This window comes from Phragmites australis, chromosome 14, assembly GCF_958298935.1.
Source record: "Phragmites australis chromosome 14, lpPhrAust1.1, whole genome shotgun sequence".
Lineage (NCBI taxonomy): Eukaryota > Viridiplantae > Streptophyta > Magnoliopsida > Poales > Poaceae > Phragmites > Phragmites australis.
This window is the reverse complement of record NC_084934.1, coordinates 23,647,508-23,664,412: the sequence shown is the minus strand read 5'-3', so window position 1 is coordinate 23,664,412 and position 16,905 is coordinate 23,647,508.

Genomic DNA, 16,905 nt, shown 5'->3' with positions numbered 1-16,905 from the left:
GGGCTGCAAACATGGCATGCTGCTGCTGCTGGAGAGACTGGATAATCAGTGTATGCTGCTCCTGCTAGCGAACGGAATTAGTCTGATACTTCAACTGCCTCTCCTCCTGGGTTGCCTGCTGCTGTATGATCATCTGCTGCTGCTGCTGCACCAACATCTGCTGCTGTTGTTGCATCATCTGCTGCTGCTGCATCTGCTGCAAAAATTGAGAAAACTCTGAAGACTGTGCAGCAGGTGGTGGCACTGGGGGGTCATCTCAGGTGCTGAAGGAAGAGACGCTGAAGGCTGTGCACCCTGAGTATACCCACCTGCCTCGCGGTCGTGACGACGTGGGAGAGGCGGCAAGAACTCCTGGTCCTCGGAGTCTGAGTCACTGTCAGAGACTATGTCGAAGAACGCCTGTGGTAACTCAGCCTTGGCCTCTGCAAGGGCCTCATCCTCAGCAGCCACTCTCTCTCTCTCCTCAGGTGGGATCTGCTCCTGAGCGTGAGCCATCGCTCGCTGACCACGACGTCTGTCAGTAGGAGGAGCTGGAGCATACACCTTGAAGGACCGAGAAGACTCGTAAACCTCAAAGAACTCTGGGGGTCTGGTGGTTTGAGCAAGTAAGAAAGATATGATATGAGCATATGGCTGCTGTCTGACCATCGTCATCCCATCGGCGATCACATCCTCGATCTCACACATAATGAAGTCCACAATATCAAACGGCTGGTGAGTGAAGATGGATAGGATCAGCCACTGCTGAAGACTGGTGATCGACTCTGCATTCATGATCCTCGGTAGCAAGCTATGCCTCATAGCATTGTGAATGACTCGCACCTCCAGTATCAGCATATCTGGCAGTCTTCGAGAACCGGGAGGGAACGGTGGCCTGAACAGAGGTCGGATCAGGTCATCCATCGGGAAGATCCCTCCAGTCAGACCACGGCGAGGGGCGCTGGCGCCTGGATAGACAATCTCGTGCAAACTCCTGTCAGACTCCTGCAGCCTCAAAGCCTCGAGAATGTCGCTCCTGTACAGACTCTGAAACTCACCCTGGAACATGAACTGCATAAAGGATCTGTCCTCTGCGATCCAAGCTGTAGCATAGAAGACTCTCACCCAATCCTCAACATAGTGGTCTACATCTGTCAGCAAATTTGTAAGGCCTGGAATCGAGTCAAAGTGGTGCCTCACATCTGCTCCCCCTGCGGCTACCCCCATATACCTCCAGTTGAGCGTCTTGTGAACGCTCAAGCTGACCTTCAGCTTTTGATACGAAACAAAGAAGCTCTCCTGCAGGAGGGTATGGAACCTCGAGTCTGCTCCCTCTTCTTTCTCCTCAGGAAACCACTCGTCAATAGGTACAAATCGCAGCTTCTTGACCTTTGGTGACTTGTAGGAGGTCAAGTCACGCAAACGTCTCTCTGCCCGCGGCTGAGGCTCCCCTGACTGCTGCTGCTGCTGCTCCTCCTCCTCGGGCTCTGGCTCCTGACGAGCCCTCTTCCGGCTGCCTGACTGGCCAGAAGGCGTTGAGCTCACCCCTCTAGCGGAACGGGAGCGGGTGGATCGACGCACAGGAGTAGCGGTGTCTCTGATCTCAAACCCATGCCCCTGCTGCTGCCTATTGTAGGCATCCACTGCTGCATTTGCTCTCTCCCACTCCTTCTCAGTCGGAGTCCTCTTAGCCTTCTCAACAACCTTGCCCTTGCCCTTGTCAGTGCGCTCACGACCCATCTGAATAGATGAAAGATAATGACGAGATGAGCGAACGCATTGGGTTTATGAAATTTACAAGAAAAGAAACCCAAACTTACCCTAAGCATGTAAAAGATGTGAAAATCAACAAACATGCTAGGATTAGGATTACGACACAAGGGAATTGATCAATTTGTAGAGTATTTGAGCCGAATTTGAGCAATAAAAGGCATGAATTTAAGGCAATATTGGATGAACTTGACGAATTTAGCAATTGAAGCTCAAAAATTATGAACATGTCCTCAATTTATGATAATTGAAAGTCAATTGCCACAAATTGCAAGAATTTGACTCGAATTTGCATGAATATGGATGAGATTTGCATGAATTTGCTTGGATTTGCATGAATTTGACCAAATTTAGCACAAATCGATGAACATGTACTCAATTCATGACAATAAGTGGGAATAGAAGCCAATGATACAAAGTTTGCCTCAGATTGATCAAGATTTGAAAGAAATTTGAACAAATTTAGACAAATTTGCATTCAATTGATCTAGGGTTTTGCACATTTTTGAAATTTCGATTGAAATTTGTGCTCACCACTGCTTAATAGATGTAGAAGCCGGCGGTGAGGGAGAAGCTCGTCGGAGACGATGGCCGGCGGCGCTGGAGCACGGCGGCGCGGAGAGGAAGGCAGCGACGACGCTAGGGCGACGGGAGGTGACGTGCTGTGGTGGAGAGAGGGGGCGGCGCGGCGACGTGCTGGAGGTGGTGATCGGCGACGAGTGGTGGTGGTGGTGCTCAGGGAGGCGTGGGAGCTCAGCTCGACGGCGAGTCGGCGAGTACGAGCGGCGACGAGGGAGAAAACAGAGGAGAGCCGACCGATCGAACTCTCATATGACAGGCGAGGCCCGCTCAAATTTGCGAACGCCGGAAGGTCCCCTGATTTAGGATCTGAACGCCGGAAAGACACCGGATCAAAAATTCCCGAGAGCATCCAACCCAGGTCGTGAACGCCGGATAGTCCGGTGACGAGGGCACTGAACACCGGATAGACGTCGGAACAAACTTTCCAGAGAGCACTCCATACTGCCCAAAAACATCTTCTGCACGCCGGAAGTTTCTCTGAGGCATGTACTGAACGCCGGACCTTTTGAGCTCGTTTTCATTAAACTGGCCGGAAGGTCCGGTGATGACTTCGAGCAGACGTCGGATCATTCGGTGATAAAAAAAACTGAGCTGAACTAAAAACTCTCACTGCGTCCAAATTTCAAATAACCACTCAACAAAAACACATATTTGGACCAGTTTGAGTGAAATCTTTACCCTCTCAAACACTCATTTGCAAATATATGCCAAAAGGCTTTACCATATATAATTTTTCGAAATAGGCAACTAAGGACCAAAGAAAGAGGGAGAAAATTCCAAAGGAAATGTTTGAGTCACATTACCTATGAACTTAAAGATTAAGGCTTTAAATTCGTTAGGTCATGACTCAATAGGCATTAAGCACTTATATCAATTTAAGCACACTTATAGAGTTGTATGTTCACATCAAGAACGAACAACAAACTCAAAGAGTGATATTCTCCTTTGTGATCTCTCTACCGCTAATGCTTATGCAATGCAAGACATATGCATGAAAGTAAACATGAGTACATATTATATGACATGTGAATGCGAGGCATAAAATTAATCTATCTTGTCATATTACTTCCCTTCTCAAGCTTCTTCATGGTGAACCCTACAACATGCCTTGAGAAAAACTAGAGAACCATCATCTCAAGCAAAACCCACGTTCACCACTATCTTGAGAAGGTCAGACAAGCTCCTATCATGAATGCATCTACATGACAAGGCATCACATGACATTAGAAGCATCGATCACATTTAGTTCATTTCGCAATCTACTAAAAGTGGCTTCATCTAGAGGTTTAGTGAAGATATCCGCTAATTGATCTTCCGATCGAACACTACTAAGAGAGATATCATTATTAGCCACATGGTCTCTTAGGAAGTGATGACGGATATCAATGTGCTTTGTGCAAGAGTGTTGAACGGGATTGTTAGCAATTTTTACGGCACTCTCATTATCACAAAGGAGTGGAACCTTCTCTAGACGAACACCAAAGTCTAACAAGGTTTGCTTCATATAGAGGATTTGAGCACAACATGCTCCGGCGGCAATGTATTCCGCTTCCGCTGTGGACAAGGCTACCGAGTTTTCCTTCTTAGAACTCCAAGAGATTAGGGATCGCCCTAGCAAGTGGCACCCACCCGAAGTACTCTTGCGATCCACACGGCATCCGGCAAAGTCCGACCGAGTATCCCAGAGTAGGAAACTAGCGCCTTTCGGGTACCACAAGCCTATGCTAGGTGTATGCTTTAGGTATTTAAGGATTCTTTTTACCGCGCTAAGATGTGATTCCTTAGGATTAGCTTGAAAGCGAGCGCACATGCATACACTAAACATAATATCGGACCTAGATGCGGTAAGGTAAAGGAGTGACCCAATCATAGAACAATAAAGTTTTTGGTCAATCGATTTACCCGTTTCATCCAAGTCGAAATGTCCATTTGTAGGCATGGGGGTCTTGATTGGCTTGCAATCATCCATCTTAAACTTCTTGAGGATGTCCCTCATGTACTTCTCTTGATGGATGAATGTCCCTTCCTTCAATTGCTTGATTTGAAATCCAAGGAAGTAGTTTAGCTGCCAATCATCGGCATCTCGAACTCCCTAGACATCATGTCACCAAATTCCTTGCAAAACTCTTTGTTAGTTGAACCAAATATTATATCATCAACATAAATTTGACACAAGAAAAGCTCATTGTCGATGATCTTTGTGAACAATATGGTGTCCACCCTCCCGATCTTAAATCCTTGGTTGAGGAGGAAGTCAAATAGGCGTTCATACCAAGCTCGTGGGGCTTGCTTGAGTCCATAAAGCGCCTTGACCAACCTATAAACATGATTAGGATATCTAGGATCACCCACTTCATCTTCTAGAGAGTTGAACATCGTTACATTGCCGGTCATATGTTGTGTACATCCGCTATCAAGCACCCAATGTTTTCCACCGGCTTTGTAGTTCACCTACACACATGTGATCAAGCTTTTTGTTTAGGTACCCAACCAAGTTTGGTACCTTTCATGTGAGACACAAGAGATTTAGGCACCCAAAGTTGCCTAGGAAGCTTGCCCTTAGCTTGAGTTCTAATGAATTTTGCTATGATTTTACCACTTTTAAGCTTATGCAATAGAAAATGAAGATCATTAAACGTGGACTTGTATTTAGAAGGCAAAATAGGAAGGGGTTTAGTAGGAATTGGACACTCCCTCGTGTGGTGTTCGGTGACTTGACAATGTTGGCAATATGAACCAACTTCCTTGATGAAACAATTCTTGATCTCCGGTGTCTTCATAACCCTTTTTACCGGGTTAGGGAAGCATCCAAGTCCTCTCTTGTTGTAGTATAAAGCATTCTTTATGAGAATTTCCTTGTGCTTGTACTCCTCCTTAGTCAACCGGGCCACACAAGACATGAGACTTGCAACCTCACTCTCAAGCTCTTGCTCCCTTGCATGGTTAGTCTCAGAGGATGATGTAACATCACATGAACAGGAGCATGGTATATCAAGAAGGTCATCACAAGAGGTAGATGCATTGACCTTAACAACATCAATATCAACCAATTCATTCAAGCTACGATCAATGGCATCATAAGCATACTCAAGTTCTTGGTGTTTGTATATCAAGCCATTATGCTCAAGTTTTAGCTTGTAGTTACTAGCCTCAAGAGACTTGCTAGATGCAACTACTTCATCATGTTTCTTAAGTACATTATTGTATTTAGCAAGCAACTCATCATGACTAGAACTAAGCATAGAATTAGCATTTTCAAGAGACTTGATTTTAGCCTTTTGCCTTTTGATAATAGTAGCATAGTCATTCATTAGCTTAGATAGATCATTAGGAGAAAGACCATCATCATCACTACTATCATCTTGCTCACTACTCACCTTGTTGTTACCTTTTGCCATGAGGCACATAGGTGGTGGAGGTAGAGGTGGATCATCATTGACGATGGCGAGGCCCGCGAAGTTGTTGTCTTCATCATCACTTGAATCATCACTTGAGCTTTCACCGGAGACCCATTCACCAACAATGTAGGCCTTGCGTCCTCCACCCTTCTTGTTGAAGAGCTTCTTCTTCCTCTTGTCTTGATCCTTCTTCTTGTGCTTGTCCTCATCCTCAATTACATCAAACTTATTGGACTTGTTCTTGTTTCTCTTGTCGGGATGAGGGCAATCATATGATATGTGGCCAAGGTTACCACAATTGTAGCACTTCTTCTTGTCTCCGCCACCGAACTTGTCAAATTTCTTTGAGCGAAATTTGTTCTTCTTGGGATCATAGTTGTAGCCCTTCTTTTGAAACTTAGAGATCATCATTGTGGTTCTTCTCATGAGAAGAGCAAGCTCGGTGTCGGAGTCATCATCATCATCTTCATCATTATCATCATCTTCATTGCTTTCACTTGATGATGGAAGCTTCATCTTCTTCTTCTTCTTGTCAACCATCTTTGCTTTGAAAGTAAGGTTTTTCTTGGATGAAGACTCATGATCTCCAAACAAGAACATCTCTTGAGTACATATCTTTTCCACGGCATCGGTGATGGTCATGTCATTGATGTCCCTTTCATGAAGAAGAGAGATGACAATGTTGTATTGCGGCTTGGGAAGCACCATCAAAATCCTACGAACAATGTCCCCATCGGACAATTGGGTGAGTTCAAGGGAATTGATTTCTTCCACAAGCATGTTCATACGAGAATACATGTCATTGCATAATTCATTTGGAAACATCTTGAATTGATTAAGAGCATTCATAAGCACATGATATCTTTCCTCACGAATTCTTCTAGAACCCTCATGAATTTCACAAAGAGCGGTCCAAATGTCATGAGCGAATTCTTTGCTTCTAACTCTAGAGAAAACTTCTTCACTAATTCCCTCAAATATAACATTCTTTGCCTTAGCATTCCACCTAACTTCTTATTCGGTAAAAGGTTGATCAAACCCAATAGAGGTGGCTTGCCAACACTCGGGGGAAATAGCCTCAAGATAGCTCGCCATGCGAACTTTCCAATAGGCAAAGTTTTTTCTCTCGAACCTTGGCACGCTACTTCCACTCCCCAGGGCCATTTCTCTAGGATTTTAAGCCTATCAAGAGCATGAGACTCTGATACCAATTGAAAGAATCGAATGGCCCAAGAGGGGGGTGAATTGGGCACTAATTAAAACTTCTACCGCTTTCTAAAACAAATAACAAACTTAGCCTATATAAAAGGAAATGCAACTATATGATTTAAACTAGGACAAGGCAACTAAACAAGCAAGATAACTAAGAGAGAGAGCGGTAAAGAAAGACTTGCAAGAACAAAGATACTCAAAGTAAATTGCGGGAATTTAAATAGTTGGAGAAGAGAACACCAATTTTTTTTCCCGAGGTTTCGAGAAGTTGGCACTTCCCCCTAGTCCTCATTGGAGCATCCACCAAGGATGTAGCTCCCCCTTGAGTCACCAAGACTCAAGTGCTCCCTCTTGATTGCCCCTTCTCCATCTCCAGATTGGCGGGCATCAAACCAAGTACATCATCTCTTCCCAGGGCTCCCACAAGTCGTCCAAGAGCTCACCGAGAACACCTCCAATCACCAAGACTGTCTAGGTGTTGCCAACCACCAAGAGTAACAAGCTTAAAGCTTTACTTAACAAAGACCAAGCTTAGACAACAGCTAGATGTACACTTGTTACTCTCCAAGCACTAAAGATATCCTTAATCTTCAACTAAGAACTTGGAATTAACACAAGTGCTCTCTCTTGCTTCTAAATGACACACCAAGTGTATAAGCTGCTACAGGGTCGCAAGAGCGTAATATGAGACCAAATGAGTAGGTATTTATAGGCTAAGGATCAAGAATTATCCGTTGCCTAACAACCCAGAATTTTTCTTAACGCCGGAAGGTCCGGTGTGAATAACTCTCTCCACACCGGAATATCCGGTGCTAATACCCCCGACTGAATAGCTGTTAACTGTTCCATTAGCCGTTAAAGCTCCGGCGTTTCATCCGGACTAACGCCGGATCATCCAACGTATTGAAATCGGCCAGATGATCGTTTGCAACCTTTCTGTATAAAATCATCCAGTGTTTATCCGACCATACGCCGGACCATCCAGTGCATATACGCCGACTCTCTCTGTGTAAAAGAAAAAACTCCGGCGAATACTCTTCAGTACGTCGGACCATCCTGCGTGTAGAATCACGCCGAGACTGCACTGCAAAGATTGCTCCGGCGATCTCACCACTCGAACGCCGAACCATCCGGCGTGGACTTCAACAATTTTTCAACTCAGAACTCTTAGGAAATTGCTCCGGTGCTGACAACAATTTTGGCACCGGACCAACCTGACCAAGCTAAAGATCTTTGCTATCCTCGACCAAAATAAACTCCGGTGAATACACTCTTCATACAGAGGATCATCCAGTGTGTTGAATTTTCGCTGAATTCATCCAATTCAAACAATATTGAGTTCTAACTTCTTGGACACTCAACCAAAAGCTTGTATGAGCTACCTAGCTCTAGAACTTCACAAGTGTGCATCAACTATGTCTAGACTCACTTAGGTCAAGCTACAACTCTTAACCCCCTTTATAGTACGGTCAAAAGAATAAAAAGAAATAGAACCTATACTACTCTAAGTGTCCTTCATCTCCTTGTGACACTTAGAACTAGAAGATCCTTAATCTTCATGCACATGTCCTTTGATCGTCCATATAAGCGCTTAAAGGACCAAGAGTATCAAAGCATCATTGTGAACTAAGTTTTTCTTTTTCTTTGATACCGTTCAAAACACATATATTAGTCACAATGATACGGTTGTTATTAATCACCGAAACTCTTACCACTTACCTAGGGGCTTAGATGCTACAATATATATATTATATATTGAACGATAGCACACTCTTTCTTCATCATGCAATGAGTACAAAATACACCCTTCACACGACAACTTAACTATATGGTCATTAGTGGGTATTGCCAAAATATGTCCTTCGCATGACCTATACAAGATAGCTATGTGTGATATGTATACTAAACTACCGTCCCCTTGTCATGAACTATCCTACTTCAGGCTTGGTATGAACCAAGTGCATGGTGCCCACTGAGATGCCACGAGAACGGTCTTGATGATTGCTAGGACATTCGTTGCGATGTCCCATCCCCAGATGTGGTACTCAGCCATGCTGTGGTGATCGAGCCAGGTGAGGAAGTAGCAGTCCTTGCAAAGGCCTGCAAGGTTCTTTCTCCTGAGAGAATGTACCATGTGTCGTCCCAACTTTGCAATATGACCTTTCCATGAAGCTCTGAGGTTTGATGCCAGCCTACACGACTTGCAAGGTTCCAATACCCGTCATTAAGCATGTTTTGGTCTACGAAGTTGTGCGGTGCTCACGGAGGTGGGACCTAGTGGGTATTCTCGGGTGGTGGAACCTACAACTTGTCGCTTTGGAGGAGGAGCACATGGCCCCCTGCTTGGATGATTTGCGTAGCTCCCTTCCCCCTTCGGGCCATATGTTCACCCAGAAGCGCACATAAGTCCTTCGTTAGCTCTGAGACCCAACCGTCTGCGCTGCCAATCTACCACCCTAATGCTTCCTTGAAGCGTTCCCCCGTTGTCAGGTGGAGGTTGTGGTACGGGTAGATGACAACGATGGCTCCCGGTTTAGCTGCCAACTTTTGGCGCACGAAGATACCCCTCGGGGACTGGTACTGAGCCCATTCTGGGAGCTGTGTTAGAACGAAGGTTTCTCCCGTCAGCAAGTTTGTGATCTTCGTGGAGTCATCGTGGTAGTTGAACCCTATGAGGTAGATTCCCTCAAAAGTTTGAACCCTCGTTCTACGCCTCGCAAATGCTAGGACGTGTATGATGAGAAGTTTTTCCTCCGCCATTAAGTAGAAGGAGACCTCGCTCGACTGGTGGACTTCATCACTCTGGAGCACCCACGGGGTAAACTACGAATGATCTTTATGACGGATGTTGGTGTGCCATTAGGTGTAGACTGCCCTGAAGGACACGGCATACCTTGACTCATCAAAACAAACGACAATGTATTGAAGGGTGGGCAACGAGAGTTCCACCTAGTCCATGACCAGGGCTGGACAAAAAGCTCACGGTTCACGAGCTAGCTCGGGCTCGTCTTTGCTCGGCTCAAATCATTGTCCAAATGAGCCAAGCCCGAGCCACATTGCTAGCTCGTTTGTCATTTGGACTTTGGACTCCGCTCCTCCCTATCCCCTCCCCCTCTTCCTCCCTTGACGGCACCCCACTCGATCTCTACCCATTCCACGACCATAGCATCGCTCCTCTCGCTGGTCCAGTGGAGAGCAATTGGGTTCTTCTTCCTTGGGTGACTCATTCCTCTCCCTCCCTAGTTCCCACGCGGAGGTGATGGAGCTACACGCTCTCACGTCACTAGGAGTCCAGGACCTGTAGGTTGCACCATGCCAGGAGTCCAGGAGCAAAAGTCACACGCCCACATGCCACCAGGAGTCTAGGAGCCAGAGCCTAAGCCCCAAAGTAGTTTGCACTCTGATCTCCCATCTATCCTCGCAAGATTTGTAGGGTTTGGTTTGAATCTTATTTGTTTTAGTTGATCTGTCCATCCTTACTTCCTTACTAGAACTTGGAAGGGGTTTTAGGTGTGGTACTGATATTGGTTGATCTTGTTTATTGGTGATGGACTGATGGTTTTTGTTGTCAAAACTCATACATGGTACTATCGGTACATGGTAGATTGGTAGGTCAGTTCCTGCTGGCTACTGCAATTAGCATTGGTTCGCAAGATGTTAGCCTGTTAAATCTATGAATATTTGATTTGGTACTTGTTCAATCTGTGTCCCATAGGCATGCTTCAGCTTGACTGCATGTGAATAGAGGACATGACATCAGTGTTGTCAGTAGTGATGGATTGATGGTCTGCAGGCTCACAAGCTAGCTCAAGCCAACAATCAAGCCGAGTCGAGCTAGCATTTTAGCTCAGTTTGCAAACCAAGCCGAACTAAGACAAGCCTGCAGATCACTGAGTTAACATGAGCTGAGCTGAGCTCGGCTCTGCTCAGCTCGATTCCATCCCTATCCATGACTACCTTTGGCGAGACTTGGCTAGTTTGAAGGCCGGTGGCTAAAGGGCGGAAGGGGAAAGCTGAGCGAGTGTGAATGTTATGGGAGAGTCATGGCGGTGAGTTTCATATAGGTGGCAGATTATGCCAGTTTTAAGAGGCAAACAGTAACATGTCGTTTGGAGTTAAGTGGCAACAGTTGTGATTCCCGACGGAATCTCAGGCATCATAGTACCTCAACCGCACAAAGTTATGGCATCGTACGACTACGTGGGAGGTTCCTAGGCACCATGCGGGTCCCCCATTTTCGTGACGTGTCCCTCCCACGTCCCATGATTTTTTACCATGCAAATATGACACGGACATTACGGGCCCCATGCGGCAGGACATGTCACTTTAGGATTCGTCCTACGTGCGGTGATGTAACCAATCTAATCCATTTAATGCCATCTACTCATGCATTTTCCTTCCCTAGTCACCCTTTTGACAAGCAAAGTCGTGGACGGACGCGAAGACGGTGTGACCCGTCCTATATTATTTAATGCTACAGGATGGCCTAGTAGGCAAGCATGACGAGCGTGTAGTGGCCGTGACGGTGTTTGTGGACAGGACATGGCGTGCAGGATGACTAGGACGGGTCGGGTGTGCCCACCCTCCTATAATGATAGCACAAGAGTAGCTATTTTTTCATATATAGATCAACCACCGTATGTGGCACCATTTGCCTGTATGTACACGGTACACCCCGTCTCCTACTATATAAAGGGGGAGGACCTGGCTTGTAAAGGAAGAGACTCTGGATAAGTTCATCCAACCCATAAGAAAATACACAGGGCACAGGGCTATTATGTCGAGGGAGGCTTGAAACGTTGATCATATAACCATCATCTGGCATACCCCAGATACATCATCGGGGATTAACCCTCGATAGTTGGCGAGCCAGGTAGGGGTGTGTTTCCATGTTCCGATAAGTGTTGATAACTCGATTGGGCTACCCATGGTCAGATCCACAGCAACCGCTGAGTCCCGTTCTGAGGACCTCGGTCGTCGTGAGGTGTTCGTCATGGGGTACAACCTAGATGACCCGTGTGCTCTAAGTTTGGGACACCGAATCAGAGTCCAAAGGCTCCAAGACTCAATATGAAGTTTGCGTGGTAGACCATGCAACAGAGAGCAGTGGAGGCCCTCATATCCCAGGCACTGTTGGTGAGCCTTAGGCCTTGCACCCAGAGGGAAACTAGCATGGCACCGAATAGGGAGAGCCTCCGATATAGCCCTCGCATAGGGCGCAGTCCTTGGTGGCATCGTCATCGAAACTGTCACACCACGAGAGCGATGTAGACTCTCCTCTTCGCAATATTTCAATGCTCCATGCTCAGCAGCTCAACTATGAGGCCATGACGCCCATGAAAAATCTGCAGACAATACGAATGCTTCTCAGCCACCAGTCGGTGACCGTGTTGAAGGGTTTTCCGGTAGCACCATGGCTACGCGATCTCGCCCTATTTGTAGAGACCGCCAAATTCCAAACCATGATGGAAAAGACCATGTCCGTTGCAAGGACTGGTCAAGGTTGCGACTGCCAAGAATCATAGCAGGCCATGCGGTAGGAAAGATCCCGTGCTCCCTCCATGACAGGAAGTACTCGGAGACCTCCGCCACGTCGGGACGGCCAACCCACTGACCTACGCAACTCTCTTCACCAACGCGACCTCTGCGGTGTGATCCAAGGCTTCAGGGCCGACCGAGAGCAAGAAGATCATGCTCGTCGAGAGCAGAAAAGGGGGTAAGCAGCCATACAACTCACCCCCAATCGCAGCGAGGCGTCGGACTCCTCCACCCAATCACTAGGGCCACAAGACTGCTGTCTCTCTCCCCGAGCACGCGCCACCACCCATCAGCGAGTGACTCCCCATTATGGCACGACGTGCAACGCCTTGTCTGCCCGCCTACGAGAGGTGTGCTGGCTGGACATGTTTTGGCCAGTCCTAGCTGAAAAATATGATGGCTTGACCAATCTCGAGGAGTTCCTACAGATTTACACCACCATGGTCATGGCCAACTATTTCCCGACCACCTTGGCTTGGTCAGCATGGTCCTGGCTTATGAACCTCCTCGCGGGTCAGTTCACTCCTGGGAGGACTTGTGCGACTAGTTTGTCGCCAACTTCCAAGAGACCTACGCCCGACCAAGGGTCGAGGACGACCTGTACCAAGTCAGGAAGCGACAAGGCGAGTCACTGCGAGACTACATCCGGTGTTTCACCAAATGCCAGTATACCATTCCAAGGATCAAGGGTGAGTCCATGGTCATATCATTACAGAGGCAGGTCAAAAACCAAAAGATGATCGAAAAGCTGACCACCAAGGAAGCAGAGAGTACCACCAAGCTCTTCGAGCTCACGGACAAGTGCGCACAGACCGCTAAGGCCCGAGAGAGCCAAAGTGTCCTAAAGCCACAGCCAACCTCTAACTAGCTCGTCTCTTTCAAAGGGGTTGGTCAGAATGAGAAAAAGACCAAACACAAGGCAGGACCACCCGACGTCATGGCGGTCGACCAAACCGGTCAACCGTGCTGGCTCTTTGAGAAAAAGGACGGAAAGAAGGGCCGAGGCTACTACCCGATCCACCACATAGACGCCCACGACTTGACTAAATGTAAGGTCATGTGGGGCATGATCGACAAGGAGCTTGGGGAGCGTAAACCCAAGTGCGACGATGCTGAGTGCTGACCCAAACCAGTCAATGCTGAGTTTCCAGCAGGTCGATCATATGGTCCACCATATCTTTGGGGGCGCTGCAACGTATTCCTCAAACAGGGAATACAAATCGGTGGTCCTTGAGGTACGGGAGACCATGCCAGGCCCAAGCCCACGCCTGAAGTGGTCAGAGGTACTCCTCGCCTTCAGCCAGGCAAACCACCCCTCATGTGTTAGACGCCTTGGTCGCTATCCCATCGTGGTCGAACCCACGGTACAGAACATCCAACTAGGTTGCATACTGGTCGATGGAGGGAGCTCCATCATCCTCTTCACCGACACGCTAGATACCCTGCAGATTCTGAGGAGCACGTTGAAACCATCTCCTCCCTTCTTCGGTATTACCCTGGCTCCTCAGCTAAGCCATTGGGGCAAATTGAGCTACTCGTCACCTTCGGCTCGATGAGTAACTTCAAGACCGAAAGGGTCCTGTTTGATGTGACAGACTTCACAACCGCTTACAACATACTCCTGGGGCGACCAACGATAGCCCAGTTCGTGGCCATCGCCCACTACACTTACCAGGCAATCAAGATCCTTGGTTCGGCAGGGGCCATCACCGTTTTTGGCAACACAACGATGACCCTGCACTACGATAAGAGGAGCCTTGACTTGGTTGAGCTGACTCCCGAGTCTTAGCCCAAAAATGTCGGGCCCAGTGGTCGCCCGGTGAAGGTCCGTGTTGTCACTAGTCCAGACGATCGGCTCAATGCAGTTTAGCTAAACAACTTCGACCCATCCAAGTCGGTCCAGATAGAGGCCGACCTGGACCCCAAATAGAAACTCGTGCTCATCACTTTCCTCCGGACGAATGCGGATGTCTTTTCTTAGAGTCCGTTTGATGTGTCTGGAGTCCCTAGGGACGTGATCAAGAACAAGTTGTTGGTGCGACCTGACATACGACCAATAAAGCAAAAGGCATATTGGTTCACACCCAATCGAATAGAAAAGCACTTCGTGAGGAGATTGACAAGCTCCTAGCCGAGAGGTGCAGTAAGTGGAGTGGTCGGCTAACCCAGTCATGATCCAGAAGCCCAATGGTATGTGGAGGATGTAGGTCGACTTCACTGACCTCAACAAGATGTGCCCGAAAGATCTCTTCCCTCTACCCTGAATTAACCAGCTAGTTAACTCAACTGCAGGCAACAATCTGCTAAGCTTGGGTACCATTAGATTAGCATGTATAAGGAAGATGAGGAAAAGACAGCTTTTGTAACACCCTTTAGGGTCTTTTGCTATGTAAAAATATCTTTTAGTTTGAAAAGCACCAGTGTCACTTACCAATATTGTATTCATCTCGTTCTATGACCACAACTTGGTAGAAATGTTGAGGCGTATGTGGATGATGTGGTCGTGAAAAGTAGGACCAAGGACGACCTGGTCATGTGCCTTAAGGAAACGTTCGATAACCTTCAAAAGTACCACATGAGGATGAACCCAGAAAAATGCACGTTCGGGGTATCATCGGGGAAATTGCTCGGCTTCCTCGTATCTAGCTGAGGAATAGAAGTGAACCCCAACAAGATCAAGGTCATCAACTAGATGAGATCCCCGACTAGGTTAAAGGAAATCCAGAAACTAACAGGATGTGTAGTAGCTTTAAGCAGGTTCATCTTGAGGCTAGGATAAAATGGGTTACCGCTCTTCAAACTTTTCTGAAGAAAAACAATCACTTCCAGTGAACACCGGGGATGAGCTCCCCATAGTACTCTAGTCTCTGTGAACAACCCCCAGTAGGGCCATGGCTGAAACTCCCTTCTTCCTGGTCTTTGGCACAAAAGCATTGCTCCCCTCTAAGATCACCCTTCAGTCTCCTCAAGTGATGAGCTACTCAAACGATGACTAGATGGTCCGATGAGAGGGTGACATAAACCTGATCAAAGAGTTCCACGATCATGCTCTAATTCGAGCAGCTCAATATCAGCAAAGCTTCAGAGCTATTATGACCGCAAGGTGTAAAAGTGGACACTGGTCGTAGGCGACATTGTCCTTAGGCAAATCCAATATAAGGCAAGCCGGAATAAGATCTCCCCAAAGTAGGAGGGGCCCTACAAGGTGGTTGATATTACTTGATGTGGTGCAGTCAAGTTAGCCATGCAGGACGACCATGAATTACACAATCCTGGAATATAGCTCAGTTGCACAGGTTCTATGTGTAGGGTTACTCGAAGACGAACCTATTTCTCTATTTTGTAATATCTTTCGAACAAGCGTGGAACATAGCTTGTAAGTTTTCAAATTAAAAAACCAAACTCTTTGTTTTGTAGGATTTCCCAAAAAGGAACAGTCTCCCACTAATTTGTAAGTTTTTCCGGTTCATAGGCTTGACCACTTGGTTAGCAGATTTTTTGCCGGCCAGACGATTGGGGACTAGGGCAGTTTAGATTATGTAGTCCATTTTTCCTATTTTTTTCATGTTGCTAGTTACTTTGTCTGTTTACTTATGTGGTGAGCACCAACCGTAAGCCTTAATTCGGATCGAGCGCTGGTCGCCACCGAATGGAAAACCATGCCAATTGTTTCCCTAGACGCCACCAACCTAACTGTCACACCCGGTTTTAACGTCCAAAATCAGATGCGACTTATGTGTGCCCAAGATGTTTAACACATCTAAGGACATCACAGGTGAAGTAACAAAAGCAATACTTTTATAGAATAAACGTTAATTCTTACAGCAATTGACATATATTATCTTCTATGAAGATATTTGCAGCGGAACAGAAGAACTGGTGCCTAACAACACTGCAGGCAACCGACCGGGGGACACGCGCCTATAACGTGACAACCTCGTCTCGATAGTATTCACCATCTTCTCTCACTGAGCAGCAACACACATGTTGCATGACATAGAAAAAATAGCAAGTGTGAGCAGATAACGCGCTCAGCAAGCGTGGGAAAGATAATGACATGTAGGCTTACAATAAGAATAGGCTAACACATGGTATATTTGTGTAAGTGCGAGTAAAGAAAATAGTAGTGTAATTCAAAAGCATTAAGCAGTTATTAAGTGAATATACCCCAACAACCCGATAACAAACCCTCCAAGGTTAACCATCCCATAAACCATAACAAACTAGTACTCCTGTATTATACCATAACTATTTAATCAAGTGATGATCCAAGTCTCCTATAACCGAGGGCACGACTGTTATAACAGTTTTACACTCTACAGAGGTTGTCCAACTTTTAGCCACGAGTCATGATATCTATGTTGCCGTGTTAGCTAGACACTTAACACACGCCAGTGGTGTGCCGCTAGGAGATCACTACGAAGCA